Source organism: Oncorhynchus kisutch, linkage group LG5 (genome assembly GCF_002021735.2).
Source record: "Oncorhynchus kisutch isolate 150728-3 linkage group LG5, Okis_V2, whole genome shotgun sequence".
Classification (NCBI taxonomy): domain Eukaryota; kingdom Metazoa; phylum Chordata; class Actinopteri; order Salmoniformes; family Salmonidae; genus Oncorhynchus; species Oncorhynchus kisutch.
In genome coordinates this window covers 78,112,549-78,131,441 of record NC_034178.2, presented here as the reverse complement: position 1 = coordinate 78,131,441, position 18,893 = coordinate 78,112,549, and the positions used below count along the sequence as shown (strand labels likewise).

At 35.1% G+C, this 18,893-nt stretch overlaps 1 protein-coding gene across 1 annotated transcript in view; it reads right to left on the bottom strand.

Annotated features, from left to right (window-relative positions):
* The window catches only part of LOC109878774 (IQ motif and SEC7 domain-containing protein 1-like), a 172,761-nt gene extending 154,612 nt beyond the window's left edge, over nt 1-18,149 (bottom strand). Inside the window, exon 1 of the mRNA XM_031825880.1 lies at nt 17,873-18,149. The gene's annotated coding sequence lies outside the window, so the exon portion shown is untranslated. The remainder of the gene's footprint in view (nt 1-17,872) is intronic.
* Nucleotides 18,150-18,893: the final 744 nt, after the last annotated feature.

Here is an 18,893-nt window from a genome sequence, read left to right as displayed (position 1 = left end):
TAGGTAGACTATATACATGGATTTATTGTGATGGTGTAGGTAGACTATATTACATGGATTTATTGTGATGGTGTAGACTATATTACATGGATTAATTGTGATGGTGTAGACTATATTTACATGGATTCATTGTGATTGTGTAGGTAACTATATTACATGGATTTATTGGGATGGTGTAGGTAGACTATATTACATGGATTCATTTGATGGTGTAGGTAGACTATTACATGGATTTATTGTGATGGTGTAGACTATATTACATGGATGTATTGTGATGGTGTGGTAGACTATATTACATGGATTTATTGTGATGGTGTAGGTAGACTATATTACATGGATTTATTGTGATGTGTGTAGGTAGACTATATTACATGGATTTATTGTGATGGTGTAGAGACTATATTACATGGATTTATTGTGATGGTGTAGGTAGACTATATTACATGGATTTATTGTGATGGTGTAGGTAGACTATATTACATGGATTAATTGTGATGGTTGTAGGTAGACTATATTACATGATTTATTTGGTGATAGGTGTACTATATTACATGGATTTATTGTGATGGTGTAGACTATATTACATGGATTTATGTGATGTGTAACTATATTTATATGGATTTATTGTGATGGTGTAGGTAGACTATTACATGGATTTATTGTGATGGTGTAGACTATATTACATGGATTATTGTGATGGTGTAGGTAGACTATATTACATGGATTTATTGTGATGGTGTAGGTAGACTATATTACATGGATTTATTGTGATGGTGTAGACTCTATTATACATGGATTTATTGTGATGGTGTGGGTAGACTATTACAGGATTTATTGTGATGGGTGGGTAGACTATATTACATGGATTTATTGTGATGGTGTAGGTAGACTATATTACATGGATTTATGTGATGTGTAGTAGACTATATTACATGGATTTATTGTGATGGTGTAGGTAGACTATATTACATGATGTATTGTGATGTGTGTGTAGACTATATTACATGGATTATTGTGATGGTGTATGTAGACTATATTACATGGATTTATTGTGATGGTGTAGGTAGACTATATTACATGGATTTATTGTGATGGTGTAGACTAGATTATTAATGGATTTATTGTGATGGGTAGACTATATTACATGGATTTATTGTGATGATGTAGACTATATTACATGGATTTATTGTGATGGTGTAGGTAGACTATATTACATGGATTATGTGATGTGGTGTGTAGACTATATTACATGGATTTATTGTGATGGTGTAGGTAGACTATATTACATGGATTTATGTGATGGTGTAGGTAGACTATATTACATGGATTTATTGTGATGGTGTAGACTATATTACATGGATTTATTGTGATGGTGTAGTAGACTATATTACATGGATTATGGTGATGGTGTAGACTATATTATATGGATTTATTGTGATGGTGTAGACTATATACATGGATTATTGTGATATGTAGACTATATTACATGGATTTATTGTGAATGGTGTAGGTAGACTATTACATGGATTTATTGTGATGGTGTAGGTAGACTATACATGGATTTATTGTGATGGTGTAGACTATATTACATGGATTTATTGTGATGTGTGTGGGTAGACTATATTACATGGATTTATTGTGATGGTGTAGGTAGACTATATTACATGGATTTATTGTGATGTGTAGGTAGACTATATTACATGGATTTATTGTGATGGTGTAGGTAGACTATATTACATGGATTTATTGTGATGGTGTAGGTAGACTATATTACATGGATTTTTGTGATGGTGTAGACTATATTACATGGATTAATTGTGATGGTGTAGACTATATTACATGGATTCATTGTGATGGTGTAGGTGACTATATTACATGGATTATATGTGATGGTGTAGTAGACTATATTACATGGATTTATTGTGATGGTGTAGACTATATTACATGGATTTATTGTGATGGTGTAGGTAGACTATATTACATGGATTTATTGTGATGGTGTGTGTAGACTATATTACATGGATTTATTGTGATGGTGTAGTGTAGACTATTTACATGGATTTATGTGATGGTGTAGGTAGACTATATTACATGGATTTATTGTGATGGTGTAGACTATATTACATGGATTATTGTGATGATGTAGACTATATTACATGGATTTATTGTGATGGTGTAGTAACTATATTACATGGATTTATTGTGATGGTGTAGACTATATTCATGGATTTTGTGATGGTGTAGGTAGACTATATTACATGGATTTATTGTGATGGTGTAGGTAGACTATATTACATGGATTTATTGTGATGGTGTATAACTATATTACATGGATTTATTGTGATGGTGTGGTAGACTATATTACATGGATTTATTGTGATGGTGTAGGTAGACTATATTACATGGATTTTATTTGTGATGGTGTAGGTAGACTTATTACATGGATTTATTGTGATGTGTAGGTAGACTATATTACATGGATTTATTGTTGATGGTGTAGGTAGACTATATTACATGGATTTATTGTGATGGTGTGTGTAGTAGACTATATTACATGGATTTATTGTGATGTGGTGTAGACTATATTACATGGATTTATTTGATGGTGTAGGTAGACTATATTACATGGATTTATTGTGATGGTGTAGACTATTATATGGATTTATTGTGATGGTGTAGACTATATTACATGGATTTTTGTGATGGTGTAGACTATATTACATGGATTTATTGTGATGGTGTAGGTAGCCTATATTTACATGGATTTATTGTGATGGTGTGTTGGTAGACTATATTACATGGATTTATTGTGATGGTGTGTGTAGACCTATATTACATGGATTTATTGTGATGGTGTAGGTAGACTATATTACATGGATTTATTGTGATGGTGTAGACTATATTATATGGATTTATTGTGATGGTGTAGGTAGACTATATTACATGGATTTATTGTGATGGTGTAGACTATATTATATGGATTTTATTGTGATGGTGTAAGACTATATTACATGGATTTATTGTGATGATGTAGACTATATTACATGGATTTATTGTGATGGTGTAGGTAGACTATATTACATGGATTTATTGTGATGGTGTAGGTAGACTATTACATGGATTTATTGTGATGGTGTAGACTATATTACATGGATTGTATTGTGATGGTGTGGGTAGACTATATTACATGGATTATTGTGATGGTGTAGGTAGACTATATTACATGGATTTATTGTGATGTGTAGTAGACTATATTACATGGATTTATTGTTGTGATGGTGTAGGTAGACTATTACATGGATTTATTGTGATGGTGTAGGTAGACTATATTACATGGATTTATTGTGATGGTGTAGACTATATTATATGGATTAATGTGATGGTGTAGACTATATTACATGGATTATTGTGATGGTGTAGGTAGACTATATTACATGGATTTATTGTGATGGTGTAGGTAGACTATATTACATGGATTCATTGTGATGGTGTAAGGTATACTATTACATGGATTTATTGTGATGGTGTAGACTATTATTACATGGATGTATTGTGATGGTGTGGGTAGACTATATTACATGGATTTATTGTGATGGTGTAGGTAGACTATATTACATGGATTAATTGTGATGGTGTAGGTAGACTATATTACATGGATTATTGTGATGGTGTAGGTAGACTATATTACATGGATGTATTGTGATGGTGTAGACTATATTACATGGATTTATTGTGATGGTGTAGACTGTATTATATGGATTTATTGTGATTGGTTAGAATATATATATGGATTTATTGTGATGGTGTAGGTAGACTATATTACATGGTTTATTGTGATGGTGGTAGACTATATTACATGGATTTATTGTGATGGTGTAGACTATATTACATGGATTTATTGTGATGATGTAGACTATATTACATGGATTTATTGTGATGGTGTGGACTATATTACATGGATTTATTGTGATGGTGTAGGTAGACTATATTACATGGATTTATTGTGATGGTGTAGACTATATTACATGGATTAATTGTGATGGTGTAGGTAGACTATATTACATGGATTAATTGTGATGGTGTAGGTAGACTATATTACATGGATTAATTGTGATGGTGTAGGTAGACTATATTACATGGATTAATTGTGATGGTGTAGACTATATTACATGGATTAATTGTGATGGTGTAGACAGACTATATTATATGGATTTATTGTGATGGTGTAGGTAGACTATATTACATGGATTTATTATGATGGTGTAGGTAGACTATTACATGGATTTATTGTGATGGTGTAGACTATATTACATGGATGTATTGTGATGGTGTGGGTAGACTATATTACATGGATTTATTGTGATGGTGTAGGTAGACTATATTACATGGATTTATTGTGATGTGTAGGTAGACTATATTACATGGATTTATTGTGATGGTGTAGGTAGACTATATTACATGGATTTATTGTGATGGTGTGTGTAGACTATATTACATGGATTTATTGTGATGGTGTGTGTAGACTATATTACATGGATTTATTGTGATGGTGTAGGTAGACTATATTACATGGATTTATTGTGATGGTGTAGACTATATTATATGGATTTATTGTGATGGTGTAGGTAGACTATATTACATGGATTTATTGTGATGGTGTAGACTATATTATATGGATTTATTGTGATGGTGTAGACTATATTACATGGATTTATTGTGATGATGTAGACTATATTACATGGATTTATTGTGATGGTGTAGGTAGACTATATAACATGGATTTATTGTGATGGTGTAGACTATATTACATGGATGTATTGTGATGGTGTGGGTAGACTATATTACATGGATTTATTGTGATGGTGTAGGTAGACTATATTACATGGATATATTGTGATGGTGTAGACTATATTACATGGATTTATTGTGATGGTGTAGACTATATTACATGGATTAATTGTGATGGTGTAGGTAGACTATATTACATGGATTAATTGTGATGGTGTAGGTAGACTATATTACATGGATTAATTGTGATGGTGTAGGTAGACTATATTACATGGATTAATTGTGATGGTGTAGGTAGACTATATTACATGGATTAATTGTGATGGTGTAGGTAGACTATATTACATGGATTAATTGTGATGGTGTGTGTAGACTATATTACATGGATTTATTGTGATGGTGTAGGTAGACTATTACATGGATTTATTGTGATGGTGTAGAGTATATTACATGGATTTATTGTGATGATGTAGACTATATTACATGGATTTGTTGTGATGGTGTAGGTAGACTATATTACATGGATTAATTGTGATGGTGTAGGTAGACTATATTACATGGATTAATTGTGATGGTGTAGACTATATTCATCTACAAGACCCTGCTAGGTAAAGTCCCCCCTTATCTCAGCTCGCTGGTCACCATAGCATCTCCCACCTGTAGCACACGCTCCAGCAGGTATATCTCTCTAGTCACCCCCAAAACCAATTCTTTCTTTGGCCGCCTCTCCTTCCAGTTCTCTGCTGCCAATGACTGGAACGAACTACAAAAATCTCTGAAACTGGAAACACTTATCTCCCTCACTAGCTTTAAGCACCAACTGTCAGAGCAGCTCACAGATTACTGCACCTGTACATAGCCCACCTATAATTTAGCCCAAACAACTACCTCTTTCCCAACTGTATTTAATTTTAATTTATTTATTTATTTTGCTCCTTTGCACCCCATTATTTTTTATTTCTACTTTGCACATTCTTCCATTGCAAAACTACCATTCCAGTATTTTACTTGCTATATTGTATTTACTTTGCCATCATGGCCTTTTTTGCCTTTACCTCCCTTCTCACCTCATTTGCTCACATTGTATATAGACTTGTTTATACTGCATTATTGACTGTATGTTTGTTTTTACTCCATGTGTAACTCTGTGTCGTTTTATCTGTCGAACTGCTTTGCTTTATCTTGGCCAGGTCGCAATTGTAAATGAGAACTTGTTCTCAACTTGCCTACCTGGTTAAATAAAGGTAAAATTAAATAATTAAAAAGATTACATGGATTTATTGTGATGGTGTAGACTATATTATTATATGGATTTATTGTGATGGTGTAGGTAGACTATATTACATGGATTTATTGTGATCGTGTAGACTATATTACTGATTTATTGTGATGGTGTAGACTATATTACATGGATTATGGTGATCGTGTAGACTATATTACATGGATTTAGTGTGATCGTGTAGACTATATTATATGGATTTATTGTGATGGTGTAGGTAGACTATATTACATGGATTTATTGTGATGGTGTAGACTATATTACATGGATTTATTGTGATGGTGTAGGTAGACTATATTACATGGATGTATTGTGACGGTGTAGGTAGACTATATTACATGGATGTATTGTGACGGTGTAGGTAGACTATATTACATGGATTTATTGTGACGGTGTAGGTAGACTATATTACATGGATTTATTGTGATGGTGTAGACTATATTACATGGATTTATTGTGATGGTGTAGACTATATTATATGGATTTATTGTGATGGTGTAGGTAGACTATAATACATGGATTTATTGTGATGGTGTAGACTATATTATATGGATTTATTGTGATGGTGTAGAACAGACTATTACATGGATTTATTGTGATGGTGTAGGTAGACTATATTACATGGATTTATTGTGATGGTGTAGGTAGACTATATTACATGGATTTATGTGATGGTGTAGGTAGACTATATTACATGGATTTATTGTGACGGTGTAGGTAGACTATATTACATGGATGTATTGTGACGGTGTAGGTAGACTATATTACATGGATGTATTGTGACGGTGTAGGTAGACTATATTACATGGATTTATTGTGACGGTGTAGGTAGACTATATTACATGGATTTATTGTGACGGTGTAGGTAGACTATATTACATGGATTCATTGTGATGGTGTAGACTATATTACATGGATTTATTGTGATGGTGTAGGTAGACTATATTACATGGATTTATTGTGATGGTGTAGGTAGACTATATTACATGGATTTATTGTGATGGTGTAGGTAGATTATATTACATGGATTTATTGTGATGTTAGACTATATTACATGGATGTATTGTGATGGTGTAGACTATATTACATGGATTTATTGTGATGTGTAGACTATATTACATGGATTTATTGTGATGGTGTAGACTAGATATTACATGTATTTATTGTGACGGTGTAGGTAGACTATATTACATGGATTTATTGTGACGGTGTAGGTAGACTATATTACATGGATGTATTGTGACGGTGTAGGTACAGCTATATTACATGGATGTATTGTGACGGTGTAGGTAGACTATATTACATGATTTATTGTGACGGTGTAGGTAGACTATATTACATGGATTTCATTGTGATGGTGTAGACTATATTACATGGATTCATTGTGATGGTGTAGACTATATTACATGGATTATTGTGATGTGTAGGGACTATATTACATGGATTAATTGTGATGGTGTAGGTGGACTATATTACATGGATAATTGTGATGGTGTAGGTAGACTATATTACATGGATTAATTGTGATGGTGTAGGTAGACTATATTACATGGATTAATTGTGATGGTGTAGGTAGACTATATTACATGGATTAATTTGATGGTGTAGACTATATTACATGGATTTATGTGATGTTGTAGGTAGACTATATTACATGGATTTATTGTGATGGTGTAGACTATATTATATGGATTTATTGTGATGGTGTAGGTAGACTATATTACATGGATTTATTGTGATGGTGTAGACTATATTATATGGATTTATTGTGATGTGTAGGTAGACTATATTACATGGATTTATTGTGATGGTGTAGACTATATTACATGGATTTATTGTGATGGTGTAGACAATATTACATGGATTTATTGTGATGATGTAGACTATATTACATGGATTTATTGTGATGGTGTAGGTAGACTATATTACATGGATTTATTGTGATGGTGTAGGTAGACTATATTACATGGATTTATTGTGATGGTGTAGGTAGACTATATTACATGGATTTATTGTGATGGTGTAGACTATATTACATGGATTAATTGTGATGGTGTAGGTAGACTATATTACATGGATTAATTGTGATGGTGTAGGTAGACTATAATACATGGATTTATTGTGATGGTGTAGACTATATTATATGGATTTATTGTGATCGTGTAGACTATACTATATGGATTTATTGTGATCGTGTAGACTATATTATATGAATTTATTGTGATGGTGTAGGTAGACTATATTACATGGATTTATTGTGATGGTGTAGACTATATTACATGGATTATTGATGATGGTGTAGACTATATTACCTGGATTTATTGTGATGGTGTAGACTATAATACATGGATTTTTGTGATCGTGTAGACTATACTATACATGGATTTATTGTGATCGTGTAGACTATATTATATAGATTTATTGTGATGGTGTAGGTAGACTATATTACATGGATTTATTGTGATGGTGTAGACTATATTACATGGATTTATTGTGATGGTGTATACTATATTACATGGATTTATTGTGATGGTGTAGACTATATTACATGGATTTATTGTGATGATGTAGACTATATTACATGGATTTATTGTGATGGTGTAGGTAGACTATATTACATGGATTTATTGTGATGGTGTAGGTAGACTATTACATGGATTTATTGTGATGGTGTAGGTAGACTATATTACATGGATTTATTTGTAATGGTGTAGACTATATTACATGGATTTATTGTGATGGTGTAGACTATATTACATGGATTATTGTGATGGTGTAGGTAGACTATATTGACATGGATTTATTGTGATGGTGTAGACATATTATATGGATTTATTGTGATGGTGTAGGTAGACTATATTACATGGATTTATTGTGATGGTGTAGACTATATTATATGGATTTATTGTGATTGTGTAGGTAGACTATATTACATGGATTTTATTGGGATGGTGTAGACTAATTACATGGATTTATTGTGATGGTGTAGACTATATTACATGGATTTATGGTGATGTTGTAGGTAGACTATATTACATGGATTTATTGTGCTGGTGTAGACTATATTATATGGATTTATTGTGATGGTGGTAGGTAGACTATTACATGGATTTATTGTGATGGTGTAGACTATATTATATTGATTTATTGTGATGTGTAGGTAACTATATTACATGGATTTATTGTGATGTGTAGACTATATTACATGGATTTATTGTGATGGTGTAGACAATATTACATGGATTTATTGTGATGATGTAGACTATATTACATGGTTTTATTGTGATGGTGTGGACTATATTACATGGATTTATTGTGATGGTGTAGGTAGACTATATTACATGGATTTATTGTGATGGTGTAGACTATATTACATGGATTAATTGTGATGGTGTAGGTAGACTATATTACATGGATTATTGTGATGGTGTAGGTAGACTATATTACATGGATTTATTGTGATGGTGTAGACTATATTATATGGATTTATTGTGAGGTGTAACAGACTATATTACATGGATTTATTGTGATGGTGTAGGTAGACTATATTACATGGTTTATTGTGATGTGTAGGTAGACTATATTACATGGATGTATTGTGATGGTGTAGACTATATTACATGGATTATTGTGACGGTGTAGTAGACTATATACATGGATTTTTGTGACGGTGTAGGTAGACTATATTACATGGATTTATTGTGACGGTGTAGGTAGACTATATTACATGGATTTATTGTGATGGTGTAGGTAGACTATATTAAATGGATTCATTGTGATGGTGTAGACTATATTACATGGATTTATTGTGATGGTGTAGAATATTACATGGATAATTGTGATGGTGTAGGTGGACATATTACATGATTAATTGTGATGGTGTAGGTAGACTATATTACATGGATTATTGTGACTGTGTAGGTAGACTATATTACATGGATTTATTGTGATGGTGTAGGTAGACTATATACATGGATTTATTGTGATGGTGTAGACTATATTACATGGATTCATTGTGATGGTGTAGGTAGACTATATACATGGATTTATTGTGATGGTGTAGACTATATTATATGGATTTATTGTGATCGTGTAGACTATACTATGGATTGATTGTGATCGTGTAGACTATATACATGGATTTATTGTGATGGTGTAGGTAGACTATATTACATGGATTTATTGTGATGGTGTAGATATATTACATGGATTTATTGTGATGGTGTAGACTATATTACATGGATTTATTGTGATGGTGTAGACTATATTACATGGATTTATTGTGATGATGTAGACTATATACATGGATTTATTGTGATGGTAGGTAGACTATATTACATGGATTTATTGTGATGGTGTAGGTAGACTATTACAATGGATTTATTGTGATGGTGAGGTAGACTATATTACATGGATTTATTGTGATGGTGTAGACTATATTACATGGATTTATTGTGATGGTGTAGACTATATTACATGGATTAATTTGATGGTGTAGGTAGACTATATTACATGGTTTATTGTGATGGTGTAGACTATATTTTGGATTTATTGTGATGGTGTAGGTAGACTATATTACATGGATTTATTGTGATGGTGTAGACTATATTATATGGATTTATTGTGATGTGTAGGTAGACTATATTACATGGATTTATTGTGATGGTGTAGACTATATTACATGGATTTATTGTGATGGTGTAGACTATATTACATGGATTTATTGTGATGTTGTAGGTAGACTATAGTACAGGGATTTATTGTGATGGTGTAGACTATATTTATGGATTTATTGTGATGGTGTAGGTAACTATATTACATGGATTTATTGTGATGGTGTAGACTATATTATATGTGATTTATTGTGATGTGTAGGTAGACTATTACATGGATTTATTGTGATGGTGTAGACTATATTACATGGATTTATTGTGATGGTGTAGACAATATTACATGGATTTATTGTGATGATGTAGACTATATTACATGGATTTATTGTGATTGGTGTGGACTATATTACATGGATTTATTGTGATGGTTAGGTAGACTATATTACAGGGATTTATTGTGATGGTGTAGGTAGACTATATTACATGGATTAATTGTGGATGGTGTAGGTAGACTATATTCATGGATTAATTGTGATGGGTGTAGGTAGACTATAATACATGGATTTATTGTGATGGTGTAGACTATATTATATGGATTCATTGTGATGGTGTAGGTAGACTATAATACATGGATTTATTTGTGATGGTGTAGACTATATTATATGGATTTATTGTATGGTTTGACAGACTATATTACATGGATTTATGTGATGGTGTAGGTAGACTATATTACATGGATTTATTGTGATGGTGTAGGTAGACTATATTACATGGATTTATTGTGATGGTGTAGGTAAATATATTACATGGATTTATTGTGATGGTGTAGACTATATTACATGGATGTATTGTGATGGTGTAGACTATATTACATGGATTTATTGTGATGTGTAGACTTATTACATGGATTTATTGTGATGTGTAGACTATATTACATGGATTTATTGTGACGGTGTAGGTAGACTATCATACATGTATTTATTGTGACGGTGTAGGTAGACTATATTACATGGATGTATTGTGACGGTGTAGGTAGACTATATTACATGGATTTCTGTGACGGTGTAGGTAGACATATTACATGGATTTATTGTGACGGTGTAGGAGACTATTACATGGATTTATTGTGACGGTGTAGGTAGACTATATTACATGGATTCATTGTGATGTGTAGACTATATTACATGGATTTATTGTGATGGTGTAGACTATATTACATGATTAATTGTGATGGTGTAGGTGGACTATATTACATGGATTAATTGTGATGGTGTAGGTAGACTATATTACATGGATGTATTGTGACGGTTGTAGGTAGACTATATTACATGGATTTATTGTGACGGTGTAGGTAGACTATATTACATGGATTTATTGTGATGGTGTAGACTATATTACATGGATTCATTGTGATGGTGTAGGTAGACTATATTACATGGATTTATTGTGATGGTGTAGGTAGACTATATTACATGGATTTATTGTGATGTGTAGACTATATTACATGGATTTATTGTGATGGTGTGGTAGACTATATTACATGGATTTATTGTGATGGTGTGGAATATATACATGGATTTATTGTGATGGTGTAGGTAGACTATATTACATGGATTTTTGTGATGGTGTAGGTAGACTATATTATATGGATTTATTGTGATGTGTAAGTAGACTATATTACATGGATTTATTGTGATGGTGTAGACTATATTACATGGATTTATTGTGATGATGTAGACTATATTACATGGATTTATTGTGATGATGTAGACTATATACATGGATTTATTGTGATGGTGTAGGTAGACTATATTACATGGATTTATTGTGATGGTGTAGGTAGACTATTACATGGATTTATTGTGATGGTGTAGGTAGACTATATTACATGGATTTATTGTGATGGTGTAGACTATATTACATGGATTTATTGTGATGGTGTAGACTATATTACATGATTTATTGTGATGGTGTAGACTATATTACATGGATTTATTGTGATGTGTAGGTAGACTATATTACATGGATTTATTGTGATGGTGTAGACTATATTATATGGATTTATTGTCATGTGTAGGTAGACTATATTACATGGATTTATTGTGATGGTGTAGACTATATTACATGGATTTATTGTGATGGTGTAGACAATATTACATGGATTTATTGTGATGATGTAGACTATATTACATGGATTTATTGTGATGGTGTGGACTATATTACATGGATTTATTGTGATGGTGTAGGTAGACTATTTACATGGATTTATTGTGATGGTGTAGGTAGACTATATTACATGGATTTATTGTGATGGTGTAGGTAGAATATATTACATGGATTTATTGTGATGGTGTAGACTATATTATATGGATTTATTGTGATGTGTAGGTAGACTATATTACATGGATTTATTGTGATGGTGTAGACTATATTCATGGATTTATTGTGATGGTGTAGACAATATTACATGGATTTATTGTGATGGTGTAGACTACATATTACATGGATTTATTGTGATGGTGTAGACTATATTACATGGATTTATTGTGATGTGTAGACAATTTACATGGATTTATTGTGATGATGTAGACTATATTACATGGATTTATTGTGATGGTGGTGGACTATATTACATGGATTTATTGTGATGGTGTAGGTAGACTATATTACATGGATTTATTGTGGATGGTGTAGGTAGACTATATTACATGGATTAATTGTGATGGTGTAGGTAGACTATATTACATGGATTAATTGTGATGGTGTAGGTAGACTATAATACATGATTTATTGTGATGGTGTAGACTATATTATATGGATTTATTGTGATGGTTTAGACAGACTATATTACATGGATTATTGTGATGGTGTAGGTAGACTATATTACATGGATTTATTGTGATGGTGTAGGTAGACTATATTACATGGATTTATTGTGATGGTGTAGGTAGAATATATTACATGGATTTATTGTGATGTGTAGACTATATTACATGGATGTATTGTGATGGTGTAGACTATATTACATGGATTTATTGTGATGTGTAGACTATATTACTGGATTTATTGTGATGTGTAGACTATATTACATGGATTTATTGTGACGGTGTAGGTAGACTATATTACATGTATTTATTGTGACGGTGTAGGTAGACTATATTACATGGATTTATTGTGACGGTGTAGGTAGACTATATTACATGGATTTATTGTGACGGTGTAGGTAGACTATATTACATGGATTCATTGTGATGGTGTAGACTATATTACATGGATTTATTGTGATGGTGTAGACTATATTACATGGATTAATTGTGATGGTGTAGGTGGACTATATTACATGGATTAATTGTGATGGTGTAGGTAGACTATATTACATGGATGTATTGTGACGGTGTGGTAGACTATATTACATGGATTTATTGTGACGGTGTAGGTAGACTTATTACATGGATTTATTGTGATGGTGTAGACTATATTACATGGATTCATTGTGATGGTGTAGGTAGACTATATTACATGGATTTAGTGTGATGGTGTAGGTAGACTATATTACATGGATTTATTGTGATGTGTAGACTATATTACATGGATTTATTGTGATGTGTGGTGTAGACTATATTACATGGATTTATTGTGATGGTGTAGGTAGACTATATTACATGGATTTATTGTGATGGTGTAGGTAGACTATATTACATGGATTTATTGTGATGGTGTGGAATATATCATGGATTTATTGTGATGGTGTAGGTAGACTATATTACATGGATTTATTGTGATGGTGTAGGTAGACTATATTATATGGATTTATTGTGATGTGTAAGTAGACTATATTACATGGATTTATTGTGATGGTGTAGACTATATTACATGGATTTATTGTGATGATGTAGACTATATTACATTGATTTATTGTGATGATGTAGACTATATTACATGGATTTATTGTGATGGTGTAGGTAGACTATATTACATGGATTTATTGTGATGGTGTAGGTAGACTATTACATGGATTTATTGTGATGGTGTAGGTAGACTATATTACATGGATTTATTGTGATGGTGTAGACTATTAACATGGATTTATTGTGATGGTGTAGACTATATACATGGATTTATTGTGATGGTGTAGACTATATTACATGGATTTATTGTGATTTGTAGGTAGACTATATTACATGGATTTATTGTGATGGTGTAGACTATATTATATGGATTTATTGTGATGGTGTAGGTAGACTATATTACATGGATTTATTGTGATGGTGTAGACTATATTATATGGATTTATTGTGATGTGTAGGTAGACTATATACATGGATTTATGTGATGGTGTAGACTATTACATGGATTTATTGTGATGGTGTAGACAATATTACATGGATTTATTGTGATGATGTAGACTATATTACATGGATTTATTTGTGATGGTGTGGACTATATTACATGGATTTATTGTGATGGTGTAGGTAGACTATATTACATGGATTTATTGTGATGGTGTAGGTAGACTATATTACATGGATTAATTGTGATGGTGTAGGTAGACTATATTACATGGATTAATTGTGATGGTGTAGGTAGACTATAATACATGGATTTATTGTGATGGTGTAGACTATATTATATGGATTTATTGTGATGGTTTAGACAGACTATATTACATGGATTTATTGTGATGGTGTAGGTAGACTATATTACATGGATTTATTGTGATGGTGTAGGTAGACTATATTACATGGATTTATTGTGATGGTGTAGGTAGAATATATTACATGGATTTATTAGACTTTCTCAAATGTAGATGCATCAGTGGCTTGTACGTTGTGTGTGGAAGCCAGGAGTTGCTGAATGTGTTTATGTTAATTAACGGATTGACAATCACCGGCTGACCAAATTTCATGACCTCTACAGGCCTAGGTACAACCCATCTGACATTACCTCCTTTTCTTGGTCGTCATGGAAACTAGTTGAACTCCAGAGTCTGAGTGGTGTGGCCCTGGGAAGTTACACCCTACCCACTGACTCTATCTAGTTAACTAGCACTGCCTCTCCCTGCGCAAGAGTCAGTGGGTAAGTGAGTAACTATCTAGTTAACTAGCACAGCCTCTCCCTGAGCGAGAGTCAGTGGGTAGGGAGTAACTATCTAGTTAACTAGCACTGCCTCTCCTGAGCTAGAGTCAGTGGGTAGTGAGTAACTATATAGTTAACTAGCACAGCCTCTCCCTGAGCTAGAGTCAGTTGGGTAGGGAGTAACTATCTAGTTAACTAGCACAGCCTCTCCCTGAGCTAGAGTCAGTGGGTAGGGAGTAAACTATCTAGTTAACTAGCACTGCCTCTCCCTGAGCTAGAGTCAGTGGGTAGGGAGTAACTCTCTCCCCTGACGCGAGAGTCAGTGGGTAGGGAGTAACTATCGAGTTAACTAGCACAGCCTCTCCCTGAGCTAGAGTCAGTGGGTAGGGAGTAACTATCTAGTTAACTAGCACTGCCTCTCCCTGAGCTAGAGTCAGTGGGTAGGGAGTAACTCTCTCCCTGAGCTAGAGTCAGTGGGTAGGGAGTAACTATTCTAGTTAACTAGCACTTGCCTCTCCCTGAGCTAGAGTCAGTGGGTAGGGAGTAACTCTCTCCCTGAGCGAGAGTCAGTGGGTAGGGAGTAACTATATAGTTAACTAGCACTGCCTCTCCCTGAGCTAGAGTCAGTGGGTAGGGAGTAACTCTCTCCCTGAGCTAGAGTCAGTGGGTAGGGGAGTAACTATCTAGTTAACTAGCACAGCCTCTCCCTGAGCTAGAGTCAGTGGGTAGGGAGTAACTCTCTCCCTGAGCTAGAGTCAGTGGGTAGGGAGTAAGTATCTTGTTAACTAGCACTTGCCTCTCCCTGAGCTAGAGTCAGTGGGTAGGGAGTAACTATGTAGTTAACTAGCACTGCCTCTCCCTGAGCTAGAGTCAGTGGGTAGGGAGTAACTATCTAGTTAACTAGCACTGCCTCTCCCTGAGCTAGAGTCAGTGGGTAGGGGAGTAACTATCTAGTTAACTAGCACTGCCTCTCCCTGAGCTAGAGTCAGTGGGTAGGGAGTAACTATCTAGTTAACTAGCACAGCCTCTCCCTGAGCTAGAGTCAGTGGGCAGGGGAGTAACTATCTAGTTGACTAGCACTGCCTCTCCCTGAGCTAGAGTCAGTGGGTAGGGAGTAACTATCTAGTTAACTAGCACTGCCTCTTCCCTGAGCTAGAGTCAGTGGGTAGGGAGTAACTCTCTCCCTGAGCGAGAGTCAGTGGGTAGGGAGTAACTATATAGTTAACTAGCACTGCCTCTCCCTGAGCTAGAGTCAGTGGGTAGGGAGTAACTCTCTCCCTGAGCTAGAGTCAGTGGGTAGGGAGTAACTATCTAGTTAACTAGCACAGCCTCTCCCTGAGCTAGAGTCAGTGGGTAGGGAGTAACTCTCTCCCTGAGCTAGAGTCAGTGGGTAGGGAGTAAGTATCTTGTTAACTAGCACTGCCTCTCCCTGAGCTAGAGTCAGTGGGTAGGGAGTAACTATGTAGTTAACTAGCACTGCCTCTCCCTGAGCTAGAGTCAGTGGGTAGGGAGTAACTATCTAGTTAACTAGCACTGCCTCTCCCTGAGCTAGAGTCAGTGGGTAGGGAGTAACTATCTAGTTAACTAGCACTGCCTCTCCCTGAGCTAGAGTCAGTGGGTAGGGAGTAAACTATCTAGTTAACTAGCACAGCCTCTCCCTGAGCTAGAGTCAGTGGGCAGGGAGTAACTATCTAGTTAACTAGCACAGCCTCTCCCTGAGCTAGAGTCAGTGGGTAGGGAGTAACTATCTAGTTAACTAGCACAGCCTCTCCCTGAGCTAGAGTCAGTGGGTAGGGAGTAACTCTCTCCCTGAGCTAGAGTCAGTGGGTAGGGAGTAAGTATCTTGTTAACTAGCACTGCCTCTCCATGAGCTAGAGTCAGTGGGAAGGAGTAACTATCTAGTTAACTAGCACAGCCTCTCCCTGAGCTAGAGTCAGTGGGTAGGGAGTAACTCTCTCCCTGAGCTAGAGTCAGTGGGTAGGGAGTAAGTATCTTGTTAACTAGCACTTCCTCTCCCTGAGCTAGAGTCAGTGGGTAGGGAGTAACTATCTAGTTAACTAGCACTGCTCTCTCCCTCTACTGGTCCTATGTGTGCTATACCGTACCATGTGTTCCCTACCTTTTTGTCCTGTAGGTCGGCTGACAGCTCATAGCTCTCAGACAGGGATCGGGAGCATTTGATTGAGTCCTCCTCGGCCTGCTTCCTGAGGATGGACTGGTTGTGCTGCAGCTTGGGTTGTCGTGACCGTGGTTGCCCTGGTAACACCACGTGGCTGAAGAGATGACCACCGTCGAAGCGGTCCTGCCCGGTACCGTCTACACTGTGGGTTAGAGGGATGCCTCGACTGTATTGGTCTAAAGACCCGCCCACCTCGTAGGCGCAAGCCTCCTCACCTTCCACACTGCAGGGAGAAGAGAGAGAGATCTGTTAGATCACAAGCCTCCTCACCTTCCACACTGCAAGGAAAAGAGAGAGAGATCTGTTAGATCACAAGCCTCCTCACCTTCCACACTGCAAGGAAAAGAGAGAGAGATCTGTTAGATCACAAGCCTCCTCACCTTTCACACTGCAGGGAGAAGAGAGAGATCTGTTAGATCACAAGCCTCCTCACCTTCCACACTGCAGGGAGAAGAGAGAGAGAGATCTGTTAGATCACAAGCCTCCTCACCTTCCACACTGCAGGGAGAAGAGAGAGAGATCTGTTAGATCACAAGCCTCCTCACCTTCCACACTGCAAGGAAAAGAGAGAGAGATCTGTTAGATCACGAGCCTCCTCACCTTCCACACTGCAGGGAAAAGAGAGAGAGATCTGTTAGATCACGAGCCTGACCAAGACCTTCAATTAAAGGAGCAGTGGTTTTCTATTTCCTTCAGATGATTAGTTCCTGGCACCTGGGGACAATTTTACCCCTACTGTACACAAACGTTCTAGGCAAAGATCTGCCGGTCTCACAACAATGGTTAAGAACACAAAATGAAAAAATTGTCTCTAGTCAATAAACCCTGTGTACTGTACAGTACCACAGTGGAATGCCAGTGTTAGTAAGGTACTGTACCACAGTGGAATGCCAGTGTTAGTAAGGTACTGTACTGTACCACAGTGGAATGCCAGTGTTAGTAAGGTACTGTACAGTACCAC